The sequence below is a fragment of the Hemicordylus capensis genome, chromosome 3, assembly GCF_027244095.1.
Source record: "Hemicordylus capensis ecotype Gifberg chromosome 3, rHemCap1.1.pri, whole genome shotgun sequence".
NCBI lineage: Eukaryota > Metazoa > Chordata > Lepidosauria > Squamata > Cordylidae > Hemicordylus > Hemicordylus capensis.
The window spans coordinates 192,864,083-192,886,956 of NC_069659.1; positions in this window are offsets into that span (position 1 = coordinate 192,864,083).

Sequence of the window (22,874 nt, forward strand, 5' to 3'; positions counted from 1 at the left end):
TATCCCAACATCCGTCCCTGTGGGGATAAATCAGGGATGAGTACAACACCCAACTCTGCTTTTCCCCGAATTACTGTTTAGAATTACTACAGATTCTTGCTTGGCCTGGATTATGTCAGGGTTAAAAAAATCCTTTATTTGCAGCAGCTTTTTTTTTTTTTTTTAAGCCAAGCTTTCTGGTATTCCCCGTTGCTTCTCTCAAGATGTCTGGAGTGGCCATTGGCAGTAATTTGGCTTTTTTCAAAACTCATTGAAGCTTTGAAGGGGAGTTTGGCAGCTGTGCCATCTGCTCTGTGTGATTTGCAATTACGAGCACAAGGGATGGGGCGGGCAGGCAGACACAGAATTCCGTTCAGGTGCCAGCTCTCCTTACTTCCCATCTCCCAAGCACTGAGCAAAACACCATCTGAATCCAACTGAAAGCCAAGCGAGGGGGCTGGAAAAGGGGAGAACAGCCCCACTCCCTCCTCAGAGGATCCACTGCCACTGCTGCAGAGCAAGGGGAGGAGCAGGCAAGATACTGGTTCTGCATCACTAGGCAATGTGGGATCACTAGGGAGGGAGGTGGGTTGAGTTAGAGACACTAGGGGAAACGCAAGGTTTCTGCAAACGAGAGGTGGGGAGCAGCTGCTTCTTCCCACTAAAGTATCTGAGCTCTAAATGATACATCTTTGTCCAGCCAGGACGCACACCTCTCAGCTCACAAGCAGAAAGTTCCTTCATGAAGCGGCTTCCTCCTCCTCTGCTCCCCAGCCTCATTCTGCTCCTTTGCAGTAGCACAGGTAGAGAGAGAATGAAAGGATACACGGGCCAGAGAACAAAAACATATACTGGATAGTATATATACCGTGTATAAGCAGAGGCTTAACTAGGGAAAATGGCACCTGGGGCAAGCACTGAAATTGCGCCCCCCCGCCCTGCCCCGCCGAGCGCGCCCCACCGCCGCCCCCTTAGCTAAGCAGGGTCCACCCTGGTTTGCATTTGAATGGGAGACTAGAAGTGTGAGTACTGGAAGATATTCCCCTCAGGAGATGGAGCCACTCTGGGAAGAGCATCTAGGTCCCAAGTTCCCTCCATGGCAATATCTCCAAGATACGGCTGCAAGAGACTCCTGCCTGCAACCTTGGAGAAGCCGCTGCCAGACTGGGTAGACAATACTGAGCTAGATAGACCAATGGTCTGACTCAGTATATGGCAGCTTCCTATGTTCCTAAATACTACTGCAGCACACACACAAGACACCTGTCCCATCCTGACACTCAGCCAACTTCCATAATCAAGATCCTACACACACACACCACAACTGCCTACTCCTAGATTTACAAGGAATACAAGCCACACCTAATGGCACAGCAGGGAAGTAACTTGCCTAGGGAGCAAAAGGTTGTGGGTTCGAATAGAAACACCTATATAGGACTGCCAACTCTGACTGAAGCAATATGTGGGGGAACCCCCCCCCCTCCAATATTTCACAATATCAAGCCATTTACATCTCTAGGATAGTTTTCAATAGTATCCTGGAGATTCATGCCATTTCCTGGAGATTCATGCCAACTACATCCATGACGGTATTTGCTGCAAAAAGTGGAGTCATAATCACAGAAATGGTCACTGCATGTCCCTCATGAAACAATCTCTTCAAAAGGGCAAACGTGTGTTAAGAAATTGAATAGTACAAACAAACCTTTTAAAAGGGGAGAAAGAGACTTTAGCTCATCAAAAGCTGGGAAGGTCCAAGAACTGTGCATGTGTGTTGCACTCATGCTGCCTGCTGCCTTTGAACACTGATACCAGTCTCCTAGAATTCTCTATAAGCACTTAAAATCAACTAAGCAATTTTTTTCCCAAACATCAGACTTGAAGCAACGTGGGGGAAGTGGCAGGGCAGGGCGGGGGGAACCAACACACACACACAGGGCTTAGGAAGGAGCGCAATCCATCCATCCAAAAGTAAATCTCTCTCTTTTTCTCCTGCACGGATCACAAGGATCACACCTCCCTCTCTCTCTTTTTCTCCTGCACCAACAAGGAACCTTATCTTCAACCGCATCAAACCCATCTGGGTTCAGCGGCTTCTCTTCCGGATTGCCCCCTCTCCCCAGGCTCGAAAGCCGGGTCCCAAGGCAAGCACGCCTTCTGGAAAGCACACACGCCCCCGCCCCCCCTCGCCAGAAGGAAAGCATCGGAAAACAAGCAGCGATCATTGCATTTAAGCAGCAGCCCAGCAGCGCAACAAGGAAACGGAGAGAGAAGCTCCACGGACGGAGCAGCCTGCAGGAACTTGGGGCGGGGGGGTTGCTTTGCTTCAATGGGAATCGGGGGGTCGGGATTAACGCGACAGGGGGAAGAAAGTAAAACACACACCTGACCAATTTAATTAATAATGCGACTCTCGAGTCGAGGGAGGTTCCAATTCCAGTCCACCTGCCCGCCGAATCCTAGTGCCGCCGATGTGCCAGGTGTCTGTGCGTGTCCTGTCCTCCTCTTTCTGTGCTTGCTGCAGCCCCAGCAACGAGTTGACGACGCAGTCCGCGCCACATGCGCGCAGCCAGCCAGCTGGCAAACCGAGTGGAGGACGGACGCACAGCACACACGGAACGCATGCGCACGCGCAGCGCGACTCGGCATGCCGCCTCCTGCTTACAACTGCCTGTTGAAGCTGGTATTCCTTTTGATTCTTTAGCGTGGAACACACTTTTGAAGTGAATGAAGTATGCATGGGCATAGACTGAATACACTTTTGTGCCATTTCTGTAAATAAGAGTTTTGCACAACTTTTGCAAAGATCTGTTAATTTTACCTTTTAAAAATGTGCCAACTGGAAGCACAAGTGATTCTGTACACTAGAGACCCGGCGGGGCTGGCAACTTGTTGCAACAAGCCACTAGAGGGCCTCTTAAGGGACTCTTCTTAAATTCTGGCTGGCACGGCGCCTGCTGCTGATCAGCCTGAGAGCGACACTGCAGCCAGCAAGCTGAGAGCAGCCAGTGAGCAAAAGGCGCCCACCCTGCTGTGGTGTTGCGGCACCCGCCAGCAGGCCAGCCAGGAAAGAAGTGGGGGGGCGCGGGGGCGGAAGGGACTGCTCGTGGGAGGGGGCGCCGACGCGCTCCCTTCCCGGCGAAATTTATATTAAAATTTTTTTAAAAAATTGGGGATCAGTGGGGGTCATGGTGGCGCCCCCCACGTGGCCAACGAAGATGGCGCCCGGGGCACGTGCCCCCCTGCCCCCCCTATCGTTACGCCTATGTGTATAAGAGTCTATTCACACACACAACTTACACGAAACAAGGATAAATTAAACATATAATTATGAAACACACAAATTACTAAAGAAATTGTCTGTGCTCTAGACCCCAAAAAAGTATGGCTGAAGGTCAATTATGACCATGGTCCTTCTACATGTAGACATATAGTCCTTCCAGATCTCCTTGTCCAAAAAAGGAGCATCTATCAGAAGGAGCAACATTTGTACAGGAGCTACCATTAGAATAAGAACTTACAAGGAAAAAGATCTGGAAGAATTGTGAGTAACATTTGGAGTAACAACTTGAACACAGAACCAGCAAGAGAAAAGATCTGGAAGGACTATATGTCTACATGTATAAGGACCATGGACATAACTGACCTTCAGCCATACTTTTTGGGGGTCTAGAACACAGACAATTTCTCTACTAATTTGTGTGTTTCATAATTATATGTTTAATTTATCCTCATTTCATGTAAGTTGTGTGTGTGAATAGACTCTTATACACAGTATATATACTATCCAGTATATGTTTTTGTTCTCAGGTAGAGAGAGAGGCAGAAAGAGAGAACGCTGCACAAAAGCTTCAGTGAATTTCAGCAGCCACTTCTCTCAGCTAAATCATGGGGGGGTTCCCGTGATTTCCCACCTTCCACACAAGCACTTCAATAAATAGAAGAGTTTCTGTTTATTGAAAGGAAGCAGGGATTTCATATGACAAAAGCTTAATTCAGAACATGCACCAATAAATAACCAAAACATATCTATTAGCAGCCTGACAACCCTAGGAAAAATGCAAGTGACATTCAAGGGTAAATATACCATTGATGTGACCCATCATAACAAAACAATTTTACATGAAAAATGCTTCATCATAATCCATAATTATTTGTTTCATAAATAGGATTGCTTTGCATAGTTCCTTGTCTGCAATTATGTTGTTATTTTTATTGTTGATGTTATCCGGTTAAGTACTCTGAGAATGTTTATACATTGAAGGGCATAGCTATAGATCAAGCAAACAAATCAGTGATCAGTAGCACAAACACCTTTTTTTTCCTAAGACTACTTCTATACTGTTTTGCAACAACCACAAAAATTTTGTTATATTTGCTATGACCTACATAGCAAAAGAAATGTGAAAATATTTCCCTCTTCCAAAGTGGCTCACTAGCGAAACACCAGCAAAAGCCACTGGGAGGGAGGCACTGCTGGACTGAGTAGGAACAGTTACTCTCCGCCCAATATAAGAGAACAAAATGTTGCAATATATTCTTAGTGGACATGTATTGCTTAAGCCTGTGGCTGAGCATGGTGAAAAATCCAAAGTAAGCAACAAAGACGGGGCCCATTCTCTAACTTGAGTCTTACTTCATATGCAAGTTTTATTTGATTTTTTCTGATTTCTATGTGATGTTTCTGGGGAGGGGGGCAAAGGTGCTCAGTGTCAGCTCCTTTTTTTTCCAGCCTTAAAGTCCCAAGAGTTAATGGTTGATTATGGATCAGTTTAATGTCATAAATATTTGCTGAGGTTGTAAGATGAGAAAGGGATCCAAAAATAGGTTATATTTATCGTGAATGTTGTTTGTTTATTGTATGTGTGAGTGTGCACAGACATACATACAATGATCAGCAAATTAATTAATTCAGTGTGCAACTTTGTGCAGAAGAGGCCATACATCTCTGACTGACATGTCTGAATGTTATTTTGGGAGGATTAACCCTCCCCCCCTCGAGTCCATCTACACTCTGTTACACTGGGGCTTTTGGGGGGGGTTGGCCCCCTGAGGTTTTTTCCTTCAGATTTATGTGAAACCAACAGCTTTCTTACCTGTAACTTCTTGTCATCTGAGCTTTACACTGCTGGGCTTTTTCTCCTGCGCAACTTTCCAAGCTTCTATTTCCCTCTAAGTTTTAGCAGGAGCCCACCCCCTCCAGTGCCACCTTTCCCTCCTTCAGTCTTTCCTCATCCGCCAATAGATTGACTTTGTTTGAGAATGCTCCAAGCTTCTCTTTTTAAAAAAATGGATTTATTCCCTCTATATTTTTCTTCTTCACCTTTTCTTCCTGTTATTATAAAAATTAAGTATTTTTATTACTTCATTTTTCTTTTCTTCATGCCCCTCCACCAATCCTTCTCCAGCCCCCCTCCCCCAGTTCCTGGCTGGGAAACAGGAGGGAAAGGGGGGAAATTGCAGTGAGCAGTGCACGGCCAGCAAGGTCAAGAAGTGCAGCAAAGCTGCCCACAACCAATTAACATAACCTCTGCCTCTTTTGCCTCTGTGAGGCACACATCATAGAAACATGCCCCCAATGCCTTAAATTTACCAAACAGGCATGCAAAAACAGGCTTTACAATTCTTACAGGCCTCATTGATCCACAACAGTATGCCATGCCCTGCAGAGGGAAGGCCTGGGCAGAATCAAGCTGCAACACTGGGTTTGCCTGTGCTACTGGCTGTTTGGGGCTTGTCAGATGCCCCAATCCTGAGTGCATTTCACAGCAAAAATCCTAAAGCCCACAGTTCAGCCTGCCTCGATGTTGGTACCGAAACTACAGGGCAATCCGCCAAGTTTCAGCTATCATCAGCCACTGCATTATTGAAGAAGGAAAGAAACAGCCACTACATCCCTTGGGCCAATCCAATCCAATCCAATCCAATCCAAGACCAACCCATCCTTGCCAGTTGGCAAGAGTTTGCCATGAATCCCTAAGAAAAGGAGGCTGTGCACAAACAGAAGGGAAAAAAGGCAAACACAACAGCCGCTTTTGCCATTGCAGCCAGTCCCAACTCTGCTATCACTGGCTCCAGCAGACAGGGCACTGAAGGTTGGCTTTGCATACATAGCAGGAGCCACCATCACTGCAGAAGGTTCCAGTAGGCTCAGGGAAATGGGATGGTACAGGCTACTCAGCATATTGCCCCAAAGAACCACAATCGCCTCTTTTGATCCAACCACTACCAGACCCTCACTCGAATCCTGTGGAGCCTCATTTCAAACTCAAGGAGCTACGAGAACCTCACTATCAATGCTCAAATCCAAAAGATTGCCACCTCACAGAGGACCTTTATGACAAACATCTCCAGGAATGGGACAGGCAGTGGGAGTACCATTGGTTGTCTGGAGACATGGAGTTGTACCAGAACCCTAACAGATACCAGGATAAGGACACATTTAGCTATGATCAGTAACCACAACCTGAACACTAGAGGATTTGATGAGACAGATTTGAAGACAGGAACTGTGATCCCTACAGCTATGACACGTTTCATGAATAAAGAACTAGCAGTCCTCTATGGGAGGATCAGTACCAATGATCCCTGCATCCCAAGGATGTACATTTTCTCAATCTCAATCACATTCAGCAGACAGACACCTCCACTGAAAGCCTTTGGATAGTCATAACTCCCTTGCTGTTCAGAAGAGAAACTAGCTCCTTTAAAGCCTACCCAGTGTCTTCCAGCTGAGAAACTAGCCCCTTTGCTGAGTTCAAAGGATCTGTCCAACCTATCATTGAACCCAATGCCTTCGGCCCTGAAACTACAAGATGCTCAACCTTCAGACTCAAGAAAGGCAACACCTTCAGATGGAGGATGCAAAGAGGCGTATCTAGGGAAAATAGCACCTAGGGCAAGCACTGAAATTGCACCCCCTGTCCAAACATCTGACACCCATCTTTCAGATAACATAGTATCAGCTCAAAAATACAAGTCAAGCTTGTTAATCTTTTAGTATTTCAAGAACTATTTAGCAGTAGACGCAGCCAGACCAAAAAATGCTGGAAACCTAAAAATTTCAGTATGCTGGGGCTCATGAAATACTCAAATACTATGTGGAAGTATACTTGGAAAACTAAACAGAAATGCCTGTCTAATTCTCACTATTACATAAGTTATAAAAATAAATGGAGAATTTGACTTTCCCCAGATACTCTGAAAATAATTAAAGGATATGCAGAGTAAACTGTGTCACTGCTTGGAATATATTCTAGTATTTCAGAAAGACAGTTAAAATGAGAGAAAGAGAGCAAGAAACTCCCAATGGACCTTAATATTTCACACCGATTCAAAGACAAACTCACCATTAATAGCCATATTATTAAGACATCACATTTAACTCACTTATCACAAGAAGCAAAGTAAGAGAAATGAATACAATCCTAGCTCATAAGCTTCAGCTCAGTATTCACGAGCCCTGATTCTCTGTACATAGTGCCAAACTGAATATGTGTACAGTGACTTATATTATATTAAATTTTAAAAAATTGTTTTACCTGTAGCCCCTTCAGGGGGCTTCCTAAAGGCCGTGGGGGGGGGGTCTGCAATGGTTCCCCCTCCCCCACTTGCCTCTAAGGCCTCTCAGGGACCATTTGAGCATGTGCAGTGGCCATTTCTAAAAATTATTTTTTTAAAAAAATGGCCACTGAAAAAAACAAAATGACCACCGCACATGCTCAAATGGCCTCTGAGAGGCCTAGTATGGCCTAGGGCCTCACAGAGGCCATTGGAGCATGCACAGTGGCCATTTCATTTTCAGCAGTCATTTTTTTAAATTTTGAAAAATGGCGCCCCCCTTCAAGTGGCACCTGGGGCACGTGCCCTGACTGCCCTACCCTAGATACACCCCTATGCAGAGCCAATCGAGGAGAACCCTGAATCTGAGGGGGAAGAAGGCTCAGAAGGTGATGGTGAAGAGGTGCTGCCCACTCATTCAGAGCTTGCATCCTCCGGTTCTCCTCCCAATGACCTGCTGGTATACCTCAAGCCTTCCTCACTATCAGAGGATTTTAAATTGTTTTCTGATTACATCCTTGTGTATCAAGTTGGCTCAACAACATAAAGCAGCTTAGATCCGCTTTTTGTACTCATTGACACAGACATGTGTGGTCTCATTACCTATGAAAGCCGCACAAGAGTCTGCTAGAAAAAACTTCATCTCTGCTACAACTGACCAAAATCACAGAGAACGTTCATTGTGTCCATACAGAAGCATTTAATGGAAATTTCTGCAAAAACAGCCAATTCAGTGGTGGTGGAAACTTCACAGTCTAGGAACAGAATGTACCCAGAATCATCACCTGCAGACTGTGAAAGAAGAAAGTTTGACACCTTTGGGAGATGATTGTACTTGGTATCAGCACCAAGTACTTGTGTAGTTGGCTACCTCAAGGTAGCCAACTACACAAAGAACAAGTCCTCAGGATGGAGCACTTCATTCTGAAAGTCCTGTCATTTGATCTGGCAGCTCCAACTATAAACAATTTCCTTTCTCAGTACTTCCTGCATCAACCAGTATAATGCCAACTATAATTACTTCCCATGGGGAAAGTTAGACCATCTCCTCAAGAAAAGAAAGAACCTGCAAAGATCTTTCTGAAAAAGCAGCTCACCTGCTCAAGCAAGAACATTCCATGGATGAACATTACCTCTTAGGTAATGGAGGTCATCACAATTAGGAGACATGCCTGGCTTAGATCTTCTGGGCTCACTCATGAAGCATGCTCATGCATTCAAGGTTCCTTTGATGATGTTTCCTTTGATTGTTCAGGTTCCATAATCATTCTTCGAAATCTACTACCCAATGTGTGTCATCATATCACTCCTTTCGAGGCCAAAAGTATCCCAAATACAGCAGAAAATGGTCATATACTAGCCAGAGGACTCCAGCTCAGAAGCAGAAACAATCCTCATCCTTCTCAAAAAAAGCAATAACTGCAGCATCATGGCTCACATTGGGCCCCGCCATTTAAAAGTGTGGGAACAGATTATCATGGACACATTTGTCCTCACCATTTATGCTCTGGAATTGTTATGCTCTGGAATTTTCACACAAACCCCCTCTATCCCATGTTGTTACCATCGGATCCACCCCAGTTTTGAGGAAAGAGGTTGCAGGTTCTCCTGGAGAAGGCTGAAATAGAAAAGAGTACAGAGAACAGCAGGTGGAGGTTTTTACTCCCTGTAGGAGGTTTTTACTGCCCATACCAAAGCACGATGGAGGCCTCTGACCCATCTTAGACCTAAAAGAATTGAATTGCTGCATCACTTACAGACATTTTTTGCATGATCACATTCCCGGTCATTCTCTCACTCCTCCCAAAGGGAATGCAGTTTGCCTCTTTAGACATAAAAGATGCATATTATCACATCACCATACAGCCCCAACATCAAAAATGTTTCTGCTTCAAAATAGGGACAGATACTTACCAATTCAAATCCCTTCCATTTGGTCTAGCCTCTGCCCCCCCCCCCCCCCCCGAGTGTTCACCATGAGTATTCACCAGTTGTGGCTTTCCTTCAGCAGAAAGGCATACAGATCTTCCTATTTCTGGAAGACTGGCTAATAGTAGAAAATACTTCAAGGATCTCCACAGACACTGTTTGAACTACAGTAGGCCTACTAGATAATCTAGGCCTCCAGATCAACCACAGAACAATGCACCTTACAAGGCACATAGAATTCATAGGCCTACTATTCCATAGGAACATAGGAAGCTGCTATATACTGAGTCAGACCATTGGTCTATCTAGCTCAGTATTGTCTTCACAGACTGGCAGCGGCTTCTCCAAGGTTGCAGGCTGGAATCTCTCTCAGCCCTATCTTGGAGAAGCCAGGGAGGGAACTTGAAACCTTCTGCTCTTCCCAGAGCAGCTTCATCCCCTGAGGGGAATATCTTGCAGTGCTCACACATCAAGTCTCCCATTCAGATGCAACCAGGGCAGACCCTGCTTAGCTATGGGGACAAGTCATGCTTGCTACCACAAGACCAGCACTCCTCTCTTGATTCCATTCAAGACATGCTAAAGTCTTGAAACACAAGAATCCAGAATCTTACTTCACTAGCCACAGAGGTAGCAGTGGGAGGTCAACACACAGCCAGGACAATCCAGCAGCTACTGGGCTACATGGTCTCCACAAAGCATGCACACCTGTGGCTATGACCACTACAGACTTTATATTATCAGCAACTTCAACGCTCAAAAGGATTCCCAAGACATCCACCTACTTACACTGGAGGCAGTACATTGAATGATCTACTGGTGGACACATTTACACCACCTATCTTCAGGGAATCCATTCTACTCCTTGTCGCCCAAGCACGTCTTAACCACGGAAGGGTCAGAAAAAGGACAAGGTGCACACACAAACAGTCTACTCCTCAAAGGTCGCAGAGGAACACAGTGGAGTCTCGCCACCACATAAACTACCTGGAGCTGTTAGTGACTTTCAAAGCTCTATAAGGTTTCTTACCTATGAGCCAGAACTCTGTGGTTACCATTCAGACAGACAATATCATGGCCAAAGCTCTTATGGAGAAGTGCCACAAGATAACCGGCCATTTCCCCAGCGTGAAAAGGCCAGGTGCATGCTCAAGGCAGTTTGATCCAGGCCTACCTGAACACCTGATCCCCCAGGATGTTCCTATGCTCTTGCTCCACTGCCTGAAAGGCTTGAATGTGTGAGAGCTGTCCAACCAGGACTGCAAGCTCATTTCTGAGGTTGCCTCGATGCTCGAGCTGTTCTTCATTGCTATGAACAGCTTGTGTGCTGAGACAGCGATGCTGAGCCAGGCTTTTCCCACTGCTCTTAGAAACATAAGAATAGCCCTGCTGGATGAGGCCCAAGGCCCATCTAGTCCAGCATCCTGTTTTGCACAGTGGCCCACCAGATGCCACTGGAAGCCACAGGCAGGAGTTGAGGGCATGCCCTCCGTCCTGCTCTTACTCCCCTGCCACTGGTACTCAGAGGCATCCTGCCTTTGAAGCTGGAGGTGGCCTACAGCCCTTCAACTAGTAGCCGTTGCTAGACCTCTCCTCCATTATCCAAACCCCTCTTAAAGCCATCCAGGTTGTTGGCTGTTACAACATCTTGTGGCAGAGAATTCCACAAGTTGATTATGCGTTGTGTGAAAAAATACTTCCATTTGTTGGTCCTAGATTTCCTGGCAATCAATTTCATGGGATGACCCCTGGTTCTAGTGTTATATGAAAGGGAGAAGAATTTCTCTCTCTCCACTTTCTCCACACCATGCATGATTTTATAAACCTCTTATCATGTCTCCCCGCAGTCGTCTTTTTTCTAAACTAAAAAGCCCCAGGTATTGTAGCCTTGCCTCATAAGGAAGGTGCTCTAGGCCCCTGATCATCTTGGTTGCCCTCTTCTGCACCTTTTCCAGTTCTACAATGTCCTTTTTTAGATGTGGTGACCAGAATTGTACTCAGTACTCCAGGTGTGACTGCACTATAGTTTTGTGTAAGGGCATTATAATATTAGCCATTTTATTTTCAATCCCCTTCCTAATGAAATTCCATAGCATGGAATTGGCCTTTTTCACAGCTGCTGCACATTGAGTCGACACATTCAACAAGCTGTCCACCATGACCCCAAGATCCCTCTCCTGGTATACCTCAAGTATACCTCAAGTATTCACTAAGCTCAGATCCCATCAGCGTATACTTGAAGTTGGGGGTTTTCGTCCCAATGTGCATCACATTATTCTTGCCAACACTGAACCACATTTGACACTTTGTTGCCCACTCACCCAGTTTGGAGAGATACTTTTGGAGCTCTTCACAATCCGTTTTGTATTTCACTATCTGAAAGACTTTGGTATCATCTGCAAATTTAACCACTTCACCCTTACTTCTAGATCATTTATGAATAATTTATGAATAAATTAAAAAGCACCGGTCCCAGTACAGATCCCTGGGGGATCCCACTTCTTACTTCCCTCCATTGTGAAAACTCCCCATTTACACCTACCCTCTGTTTCCTGTCTTTCAACCAGTTAGCAATCCACACATGTACTTCTCCCCTTATCTCATGACTGCCAGGTTTCCTCAGGAGTCTTTGATGAGGAACTTTGTCAAAAGCTTTTTGGAAGTCCAGGTATACTTGAGAAGATGATCTCCTTGAGAAGATGATTGTGTGCTCCAGTCCCCGCTGACCACTGGGAAGCAATCTGCTTGGCAGGTGGGCTGAGGACTGGAGTTCTGGATCAGCTGCACAACCCCTTCAGTGCATCGGCATGGCATGTGACCCAAGGATGAAGGGCAAAGGAGGTCCCTCCCATGTGGAGGGATCCCCTGGTTGATCACGTTAGGTGAGCCAAGAAGAGGGCTGGAGCACCCTGAAATGCGCAATCAGGAGGAGAGGGCTGGATCACCTCAAAGTGTGTGGTCCACCCCAGCAGCACCATCACCACTGCTTCCAGGTCCAGCAGTGTGGTTTCACTTGTAGCTGTGCCAACAGAGCCAGCAGTTCCACCTCTGCATTCCACAGAGGGCTTCCTTGGCACCTTACCAGGGGAATGGGAAGAGCCCACTGAGCCCTGCAGCAGTGCCAAGCAGTCAGTTCTGCAGTACCTTCAGGAGCTGGTAGCAGGCTGAGAGATGGAGCTGAGCCAATTTGGGCAACACATCACCAAGTCTGGTTAGACTTGGTGATGTTTGCTGGACATGCCTGCCAACCAGCATCCAGAGCGATAGGTTGTTCTTCCTGTCCGGGAACATGGTGACACCTCATTGCTCATGGCTGGATGCTGAGTTGGTCAAGCAACTGGTCTTCCTGAAGGCCAACCTCCCCTTGCTGGGCTATCCCAAGCATACCATGGAGGAGGTCACCCCCACCAATAGCAACAACTAATACTAGTGGCTCACCCTGGCCCAACACCAGATGTGTCATAGTCTGCCCATTCATGCTGTTGACACACTCAGACATGCGTGTAACATCACTGTCAGGCTGGGGGTGATGCACTGGTGCCTGGAGGCCCAGCAACAATGGTTGATTAGGCAGAAGGCTTGAATTTGTTCATTGTTGCTATTTTTTTCTTTGTATAAGAAAAACCTCCCAAAAGGTTTTCATTTCATTGTGGTTTTTCCCTGTCAGACCATGTAGAAGATACAATGGCTGGAAAATTAGAAACATTTAGTTATACCAGTGAACATATAGCTAAAGTTTTGGATACATCTACTTTCTTCTCCCAGAAGAGAACTGAAGGGTCAAGACAAGCACACTGGGATAAATATTCTAGAGTATGTACAAAAATTATGAAATTGGAGGCACATTGGAGGCACAAATTATGAATTGAAATTATGAAATTGGAGGAACAAATTATGAAATTGGAGGCAAATGGAATTGGAGGCACATTTCATAAAAATTATGAAATTGGAGGCATTGGGGGAATGCTGTAAAGTACAGAGGATGCCCAGAGGATTAAGAATATTGAAAGATCCAGGCATGTTCCCACTTCATGAAGAATTTAAAGAAAAATGGTTTGCAATATTGAACAAATGCTCATTGGATCTAATGATACTTTTTATAGAGACATGCAGACTGAAATGTACTCATTAAAAGGGAGATGACCAGTATGACAGAGGAACTCAAGAATAAATTGGGGAGAAAACCTTCAACAAGAAATCTGGTGTACTAGATAAAGATTTAGAGGTACAACACAAGGAGTTCAAGCAGGATAAATATTGTACGTTTCTAAGAGACTTAAAAGATTATGAAACCAATAAAAGTATGCAAACGGAGGGAGAAGAATAATACAAGATCAGGATTCCAAATCAGTCCCTTTTAAGCTTACACAAGTGTAGAGATGGAGGAATCATTGGGCACTAGTGTGAATCAATTTTGTTGCACCTACACCCAGAGAATGACACATAAGATTCTCAGGAACGATAACAAACTATACCAGTGAACATATATCTCAGACTGGGAAAGAATACAAAGAGTTCTATAAACAGAGGGTGCCAAGAACACTATGATAGTAAATCTATCTAGCTATCAGCTTACGGAAACTGAATCCTGAGTTTTAGATAAGGCTTGGCTTTCATTCATCCCCATACATTTAACACTATGATAGAATTACAACAACTATTTTGCAAAATTAGATTAAGCGATCATTTCAAGGATGATACTAACAATAACCTCCTAGACACAACAATTTTCAAAACCAAATCTACTTTTAACCCTCCTTCTAATAACCTATACATTAAGGTATCCATCCCCAGCACAGCATCCCTCGAGTGGCTGTTGCTGGCTTGTTTTTTTGGTTTTCTTTTCCTTGCTGTGCTTGGGTGCCTCTCCTTACATCAGGAGAGGCACAGAGGTTTTGTGGTTTTCGTACTGAGTGTAATGTGCAAAGCTGCTTTAAGCTGTTGCAGTTTAACGTATCTGGTTTTTCAGGATCTCAGATTGGGTACCTACCTGACTGCCTTCCTAGAGCTGTGGTTTGGTGGTCTGTTGTTTGTGAGAAGGTGTTGCAGTGAGGAATGGACAGTGGCAGTGTCTGTGTAAAATTTCTTGGTGACTGCTGTTGAGCTCCATGTCTGGCCTTGACTATGAGAATAAAAACAGGTTGCTTACCTATAACAGATTATCCTTAAGTGATCCTAGGTACACCACTAGGATACACGCCTGTGCAGGAGAGCACTCTGGAAGCTTCTAAAAGCTTCAGCTCAATGTCTGGCCTCTCCTATGAGAATAACTTGTGCTTCTATGAGAATAACTTGTGCTTCCCTCACTGGTCTGCTCTGCAATCTGCATTCTGCTCTGCTTTGCAAGGTGTACTCACTCAGTCAAAACATGGCTGAAGATGTTGCTGTTGTTGAGCTTGTTTTCAGATTCTGGCTGCTGTGCTGTGGCAGCTGTTGCAACTAAGGACAGAGTCATAGCTGTGTGTGAGAGAATGTAAATTATGCCTGTGATATTACTGAAGGGGCTGCACAGGGGCTGGCAGTGGAATAGGCCAGTATGAGTCATTTTTGGTGATCTGCTTTTCACTAAGTCACCTTAAGTGGCGCAGTGGGGAAATGCTTGACTAACAAGCAGAAGGTTGCCGGTTCAAATCCCTGCTGGTACTATATCGGGCAGCAGCGATATAGGAAGATGCTGAAAGGCTTCATCTCATACTGCGCTGGAGGAGGCAATGTAGTCTACCAAAAGAAAACCACAGGGCTCTGTGGGCACCAGGAGTCAAAATTGACTTGACAGCACACTTTCCTTTTGACTGTCTTTGAAATGTGTGTTCTGTTGGGAGGAACAGCTTGTGGGTGCTGTGTGGTGTTTCTCCCATAAAAAACAATGCGAACTTAAAACACCCCGTTCTCTCCTATGGGTGACTTCTGGTGGCATCACAGTAGGTTGGGTGGTGGGGCATGATGAGAGCCACCCTCCACCCAACCTCCAGAGCAATTGGGCAATCGGGTGATTATTAATTGGAGGGGGGGTTAAGTCAGGGTCATTTCAGGTCATTGGCCTACTGACCCAGAAGACTTTCCATGTGGTGGGAGCAGGTCTACCAATTGGTTTTCTCAGAGGCCTGGTCTATACATTCAAAATTGCAGTTTTTCTATTAAATAGTCCTCATATACTTTCTGGATGCCCTAGACAAGGATGGGAGTAGTGAGGGGCTAATATTAGCCTCATTTTGAGAAGTCATTTGGAAGCACACCAAAAGCATTGGGGTTTTTTTTTTTAAGTTAAAACAAAAGAAAAGATTGCTTTTCAGTTTCGCTCAGCTGTAGCTCCGATCAGCTTCATGATATAATCTTGATGTCTGGCTGTTTATGTTTATCACATCAGAATACTGTCAGTTTGCCTGAGGATTCACTTCTGGTGGCATCACAGTGAAATAGTGACATTTCACTGTCACTGTTGTGCAGAAAATTTCTGAAATTCTTTTCATTTAGAGGAGATTATTTATTATTTATTTATTTATTAGATTTATATACTGCCCTTCCAAAATGGCTCAGGGCGGTTCACAGCATGATTACTATGTGGCTTCTGTGCCATCCATGGAGGGAAGTGATACTAACTATAGCTCAGGTTCAGGTTCAGTCAGATGCGGAAGGGCCTTTGGAGTTTGTCTGGCTGTACACTGAAGTCAATAGTTCACTGAATCGCAGCCACAGAGGTGGGTGCTGGTATAACCTGACTTCCTGGAACTTTTCTCCATAATAGCAGCAGTGCATTCATACTTTTATATGTTTAGATGTGAAATTATTAAATTTGCATAAGCCAAAGCCTGGCTGCCCCATCTATATTTCAAACTGGCACCCTCAACTATGCTGCTCCCTGAAATATGCTGAAATTTCCCTTTCTACAACTGTATCCACGACCTAAAGAGAAGTAAAAAGCTTCCAGATGGAAGCTTCCTTCCAAAAGCTTCCCCAAAAGCTTCCACCTTCCAGATTTTCTCCTTGGTAGCTGGCAGCAAGTGGTCCCCCAGTGAAGTGGCAATACTTCCACCTAAGGAAGCTGCCAGCATGAACTCCGGCAGTCTACTAACTGTGATTTCTGAACCCTACCACTACGGTGATGGACCAAGTATGGACCCTGCCATAGGTGCAGGTAGTATATTATAACTGTCACTGCAGTGTTGGGGGTTGTTAATTTTTACCCCCAGTAGGTAAAACAGCAGAGTACTAAGGAAGGAGCACACCAGTTACAGAGTAGGTAGCAGAGGATGGTTTAGTTGTTGCAACTGTTTAGAGAAAACACATGGAGATTCTTGCAGAACTAAATACTAAGTATTTCTTGGTTAAGTACACTTGGATAGGAAAGACCTAAACCCAGTGAAGTGGCAATACTTCCACCTAAGGAAGCTGCCAGCATGAACTCTGGCAGTCTACTAACTGTGATTTCTGAACCCTACCACTACAGCTACATAATCTAAATAATCTGCATAAAGGACTACATAAGGTAAGGAGGGAGAGAGATGTTTCCATCTTCTCTCTAGGATGAAAGGAGAAACCTTTCTAGGTATCTAGGGAAAATAGCGCCCACGGCAAGCACTGAAATCACACCCCTGTCCAAACATATGACACCCATCTTTCTTTACCATAATATCAGCTCAAAAATACAACTCCAGACACTATGAGGAAAAACAGGAGAAATGGGTTGTAAGCAACACACACATGCATACACACACATACAACCACACATGTGGCACATGTGTACCAGTCACCTTCCCAAGGAAATGCAGCACATCCATATGCTGGGCATGCCTCCATAGAGCTAGGCAGTGAAAGCTCTCTTTAGGAAATGCTCTGCCACCTCAGCACACCTCACTACAGGTTGCTGCCTCCAAGAAATTCAGGGATGGGTTTATTCTGTCCAAACAGCTTTTGCCTTAAAGGGAGATGACTGCAATGGAAAATCCTAGAGGCCCCAAACAATCTGAAATTATCCAGCAGCTTACAATAGGCTTGGGTCCAGCAGTCTGATCAGGAAGAAGGTGGAAGTTGCAACTAGCCACAGAACACCAAAACAGTGTGATATCCATTTTTTTAAGCACCACACGAGTTAAAGGCAGGCACTTTCCAAGTGTGAAATCCCACAAACCTTATAATCAGATTGCTTGACAAATATTCAGATAAAGATAGAGCTCTGTATAGAGAATTAAACAGCATGCGAGTGAATATTTCCATTTTATTCCTTGCCTCTTCCCCACCCCCACCCCCACCCTTCAGTTTTGCCAGCTTACAAGGTATTAAACCAACATTGTCTTTTTGAGGGATGTTTTGTCCACTTACTTTTGTGCCATTTATATCTGGTTTTTAAATGCTCGCCAACAACTTTGCATTCTTCTGACTCTCTAGATGAGGGAAAAATCTAGACTTGGGTCTTGCAGTGGCCATTTTTGTTTTCAGCAGACTTTTTTTAATTAAAAAAAATGGCCACCGCACATGCTCAAATGGCCCCTGCAAGGTCCTATGCCTTGCCAGGCCTTGCAGAGGCCTTTTGAGCATGTGCGGTGACCTCCAAAATGGCCACCATACTGATCTTTGTAGGCCCAAACAGGCCTGAAAATTAGCCTGAGACAGGCTGTAGCAGTGATCTAAGAGGCTGGTGGGGGGAGGGGAACCCTTGCAGACCCCCCCAACTGCCCTTAGGAAGCCCCCGAAGGGGCTACCGGTTATATATATAGGAAGCCCCCGAAGGGGCTACTGGTTATATATATATATCCGTGAATTGAGGAGGGGGTGCGAGCAGCATGGCACTGGTGTGTCCCCCCAGTGGCACCTAGGGCACGTGCCCTGGCTGCCCCCCCTCCCCCGAACTATGGAGTCAGTTCAGGGTTCATAGAGTAGAGACAGGTAGAACAGTTAGGGAGGCCCTCACTAGCTATCTCTACTCCCAATGTCCCTAGTCATCATTAGGATAGTTGGTGCAAAAGGTCGATGCATTGGAACTCCATCTCCAACATGCAGACCACATATTACCTGCGGATAGGCATCCTCTTTGTATTTTAGCCATTGCTCCTGCCAAAGCTCCTGTGTACACAGTTTGTGATGAGTTTCCCTATCCAATAGCCTCTGCAATATGTTTTTAATGTTTTGCTTTATCTTGAGGTCCATCCCATAACATCCAGCTGAGAACCTACTCCAATCTCCAGACTTCATGAGTAGGGGTGTGCAATTCGGATTTTCGGGTGATTCGGCTCGGACCCGAGCCGAATCACCCCCGTTCTGTTTTGTGCCCGAATCTGGGTCACCCGAATCACCCTTGATTCGGTTCGGATTCGGATTTAATCCGAATCCGAATCCGAATCGATTCGGGGGGGTAAAAAGGGGCCCAGGGGCAAAATTTTGGGATGGGGTGGTAGAGCCCAATGGGTAGAGTCTACCACCCCAATTTCAGGGGGATTGGGCAAAGTCCTGATTTTTTGTGAATTTTTAAAGTTTTAGTGACTTTGGGGCAGTTCGGGGGCATAGCATGGGATTTGGGCAAAAGGAGTGGGGTGGGGTGGTAGCGCCTAATGAGTGCAGGCTACCACCCCAATTTCAGGGGGATTGGGCAAAGGGCTGATTTTTGGTAAATTTCTGAAAATTTCATGTCTTTGGGGCAGATTGGGGCATATTGGGGCAGAAAGTGGGGGCTGGGGCAGAATAGTGGGGTGGGGTGGTAGTGCCTAATGGGTGCAGGCTACCACCCCAATTTCAGGGGGTTTGGACAAAGGGGTGATTTTTTGAGAATTTTTGAAGTTTGGGTGACTTTGGGGCAGTTTGGGGGCAGAAAGTGGATCTGCCCCAAAAGAGTGGGGTGGGGTGGTAGTGCCTAATGGGTGGAGGCTACCACACCAATTTCAGGGGGATTGTGCAGAGGGCTGATTTTTTGAGAATTTTTGAAGTTTGGGTGTCTTTGGGGCAGATTGGGGGCAGAAAGTGGATCTGCCCCAAAGGAGTGGGGTGGGCTGGTAGATAGTGCCTGATGGCTGGAGGCTACCACCCATCCCCAATTTAAGAGTGATTGGGCAGAGGGGTGAATTATGGTGAATTTATTTGTATGAGGTTTGTCTTCATAAGGTGAAGTGTGCTAAAGTGATTACTTCCTCATATTATTCATAGTAAAGGAAAGTGTGAAAAAGTGAAAGTGGGGTCATGAGAGTTGTTTAATTGAAAAAAATCTCATTTGCTATGATAGAATGAGAATTCACACCTCAGAAAAAACTTCTGAGGTGTGAATTCTCATTCTATCATAGCAAATGAGATTTTTTCAATTAAACAACTCTCATGACCCCACTTTCACTTTTTCACACTTTCCTTTACTATGAATAATATGAGGAAGTAATCAATTTAGCACACTTCACCTTATGAAGACAAACCTCATAAAAATAAATTCACCAAAATTCACCCCCTGCCCAATCACTCTTAAATTGGGGATGGGTGGTAGCCTCCACCCATTAGACACTATCTAGCAGCCCACCCCACTCCTTTGGGGCAGATCCACTTTCTGCCCCCAATCTGCCCCAAAGACACCCAAACTTCAAAAATTCTCAAAAAATCAGCCCTCTGCCCAATCCCCCTGAAATTGGTGTGGTAGCCTCCACCCATTAGGCACTACCACCCCACCCCACTCTTTTGGGGCAGATCCACTTTCTGCCCCCAAACTGCCCCAAAGTCACCCAAACTTCAAAAATTCTCAAAAAATCACCCCTTTGTCCAAACCCCCTGAAATTGGGGTGGTAGCCTGCACCCATTAGGCACTACCACCCCACCCCACTATTCTGCCCCAGCCCCCACTTTCTGCCCCAATATGCCCCAATCTGCCCCAAAGACATGAAATTTTCAGAAATTTACCAAAAATCAGCCCTTTGCCCAATCCCCCTGAAATTGGGGTGGTAGCCTGCACTCATTAGGCGCTACCACCCCACCCCACTCCTTTTGCCCAAATCCCATGCTATGCCCCCGAACTGCCCCAAAGTCACTAAAACTTTAAAAAATCGCCAAAAATCAACCATGAACCGAATCACCCGAATTTTTTTTGCGCGAAATTCGGGTGATTCGGCTCGTGTCTGAAAAAATTCGGGGGACATCGGGGGTGATTCGGTTCGGCCCCGAATCACCCAAAATTGTTCATTTCGGGCACAGATCGTTCTGTGCCCGAAATTTTTTGCACATCCCTATTCATGAGATCTCCCTGAGAAATATCCTTGTGTGAGTCCCCCTCCTCATTTTTCGGTCTTCCCTTTGAAAGGTTGAAGCCTGGCTTTCTCAGATAAGCCCAGCTGGATACAAAATGATAGCCATTGTTTAAGATTCGTGTGGAGCTTGTTGGATTTCTGTCATGTGGGTGTCTGCTTGTGAGCTGAATACAGATTGGCTATTTTGAGTCTGTATTTACAAACCTTTCTGTGTGTCAATGGCCAGAGCTGTGATAAGTGGGAGTAGGGCCTGTAGAAATCTACTCAAGCCTGGCTAATTGCCCCAAATAGAACGGCTCACTAGAGTGGAAAATAGTCTCTATCTATCTAACTGAAGAAGATAATGACCTTTTAAATAACAGGAGCAATTTTATCTCAATACTTCAATTACTCTGAACTCTCAAAATGTCAAAGTGCTGGGCACTTTCAAAATAACTTAATTTAGACATTTATAGCTCTTAGACACTGCTAGTTTCTTATCTAACCTAATTATGGGTTGTTCAGGAAATGGTGAAGCATTCCAATTAATGTTATTTTTTATAGTGATACATCAGCATGGCCTTTGACTCCCTCCTCCTCTGAAGATACTATGATTTGCTCACCAGGCATTTGTTTTTCTTCTCATCTGGCAGGCAATACCTTCTTCACAACACTGCCACTGAGGTAGCCATATCCAATGAGACCCCAGCACCCCATCCTAAAGGGGAGGGGGGCATGCTCTGCCTATCATCCGAAGGTTGCACAAGGAGTAACAAGGGCCAGCCACACAATGTGGCCAGAGAACCCTTTGATTATTGATTATTAGAGCTCTTAATGGTGCAACAGGAAAATGACTTGCCTAGCAAGCAAGAGGCTGCTGGTTCGAATCCCTGCTGGTGTTTCCCAGACTATGAGATACACCTATATTAGGCAGCAGTGATACAGGAAGGTGCTGAAAGGCATCATCTCATACTACGCGGGAGAAAGCAATGGTAAACCCCTCTTGTATTCTACCAAAGAAAACCACAGGGCTCTGTGGTCGCCAGGAGTCAACACCGACTCGAGGGCAAATCTTTACCTTTACTTTAGCTAAAACCACCATAAAGAAAAGATAGGGTCTGAACAGATATTTGTGCTTATCTCTGCCAGAGCAAAGGCTGGTTCCATTTCTTACCCTAGTCCATTGGTGTGTCTGCAGAATAATTGGACTTGCTTGTCCAGAGCCCTTTTTTTGAAAGTGAAAATCCTGTCGAGAAGCAAAGGAGGAGGGGTGGAATTGCCCCAACTTCCCTTCTGAACAGCCATTGAGCCCTTTCTCATGATCCATGAGAAAGGGTGTGGGGCAAGCAGGGAGGAAGGATGTTAAATCTCACTTTCCCTGCAGATGATTGTCCTGTCGGTGCTGGGTGCATGGATCGCATGGCCACACAGACGCCAGCTCTCTCCGGCAGCAGCAGAGGGTTGGGGCCAGGATGCGTGGGCCCCCCAGGAAATCCCCCTGATGCTGGCTGGGACTGGGGCTGGACCCGCAGTTGCTGCATGCAGCCAGGGTTCGCACACGACCAACAAAATGGGACCACGAGAGCATGCGTTCAATTAACCTCATTTTGGAGGCAGGCTCCAGAGGTGGGTTTGCCACTGTGCTTCTGCCGAAAGCCGCCCAGCTCCCAGCACTTCACGCGCACAGCAAAGATCAGGCTAAGGCAGCCAAGCCCAATCTTTGCCGTTCGTGTGAACAACCTCATTGACTTTTCTTTTTCTAAATGCTTCATGCATGTAGCCCTTGCTACTGAATCAGAGGAAGGAGAAGGCTGCACAGAGTTCCAGCGGCTGAATCAGAGAAGGGAACACCATTCCCTATGTTGCATCTGAATACACAGTCCCCCAACTGGATTAGGGTGAAAAGGACAGAGAATATTTCTGTTCCGCTCTTTGGTTTTCCCATTTCCCCTTTGTAAGGGAACCCGGGGCCCCTTCTGTGATGTGAGGGCAGCTGTCATGTTTAAATTTGATTTATTTATTGGCAAGATTTTCCATCATGAGCTACTTTCCCTCCACTTCTCAGCTTGGGGGCTAACTAGTACCAACTTCCCTATTTAGGCAGGGTGGTCTTTCTAAACTCCCACAAACCATCTGAGATCACAATGCTACTACCCCAGCACCTCTTTAGCCTCCTTGTGTCCTTTGTCTGATGGAGCTAAGCATACACACCCCAAA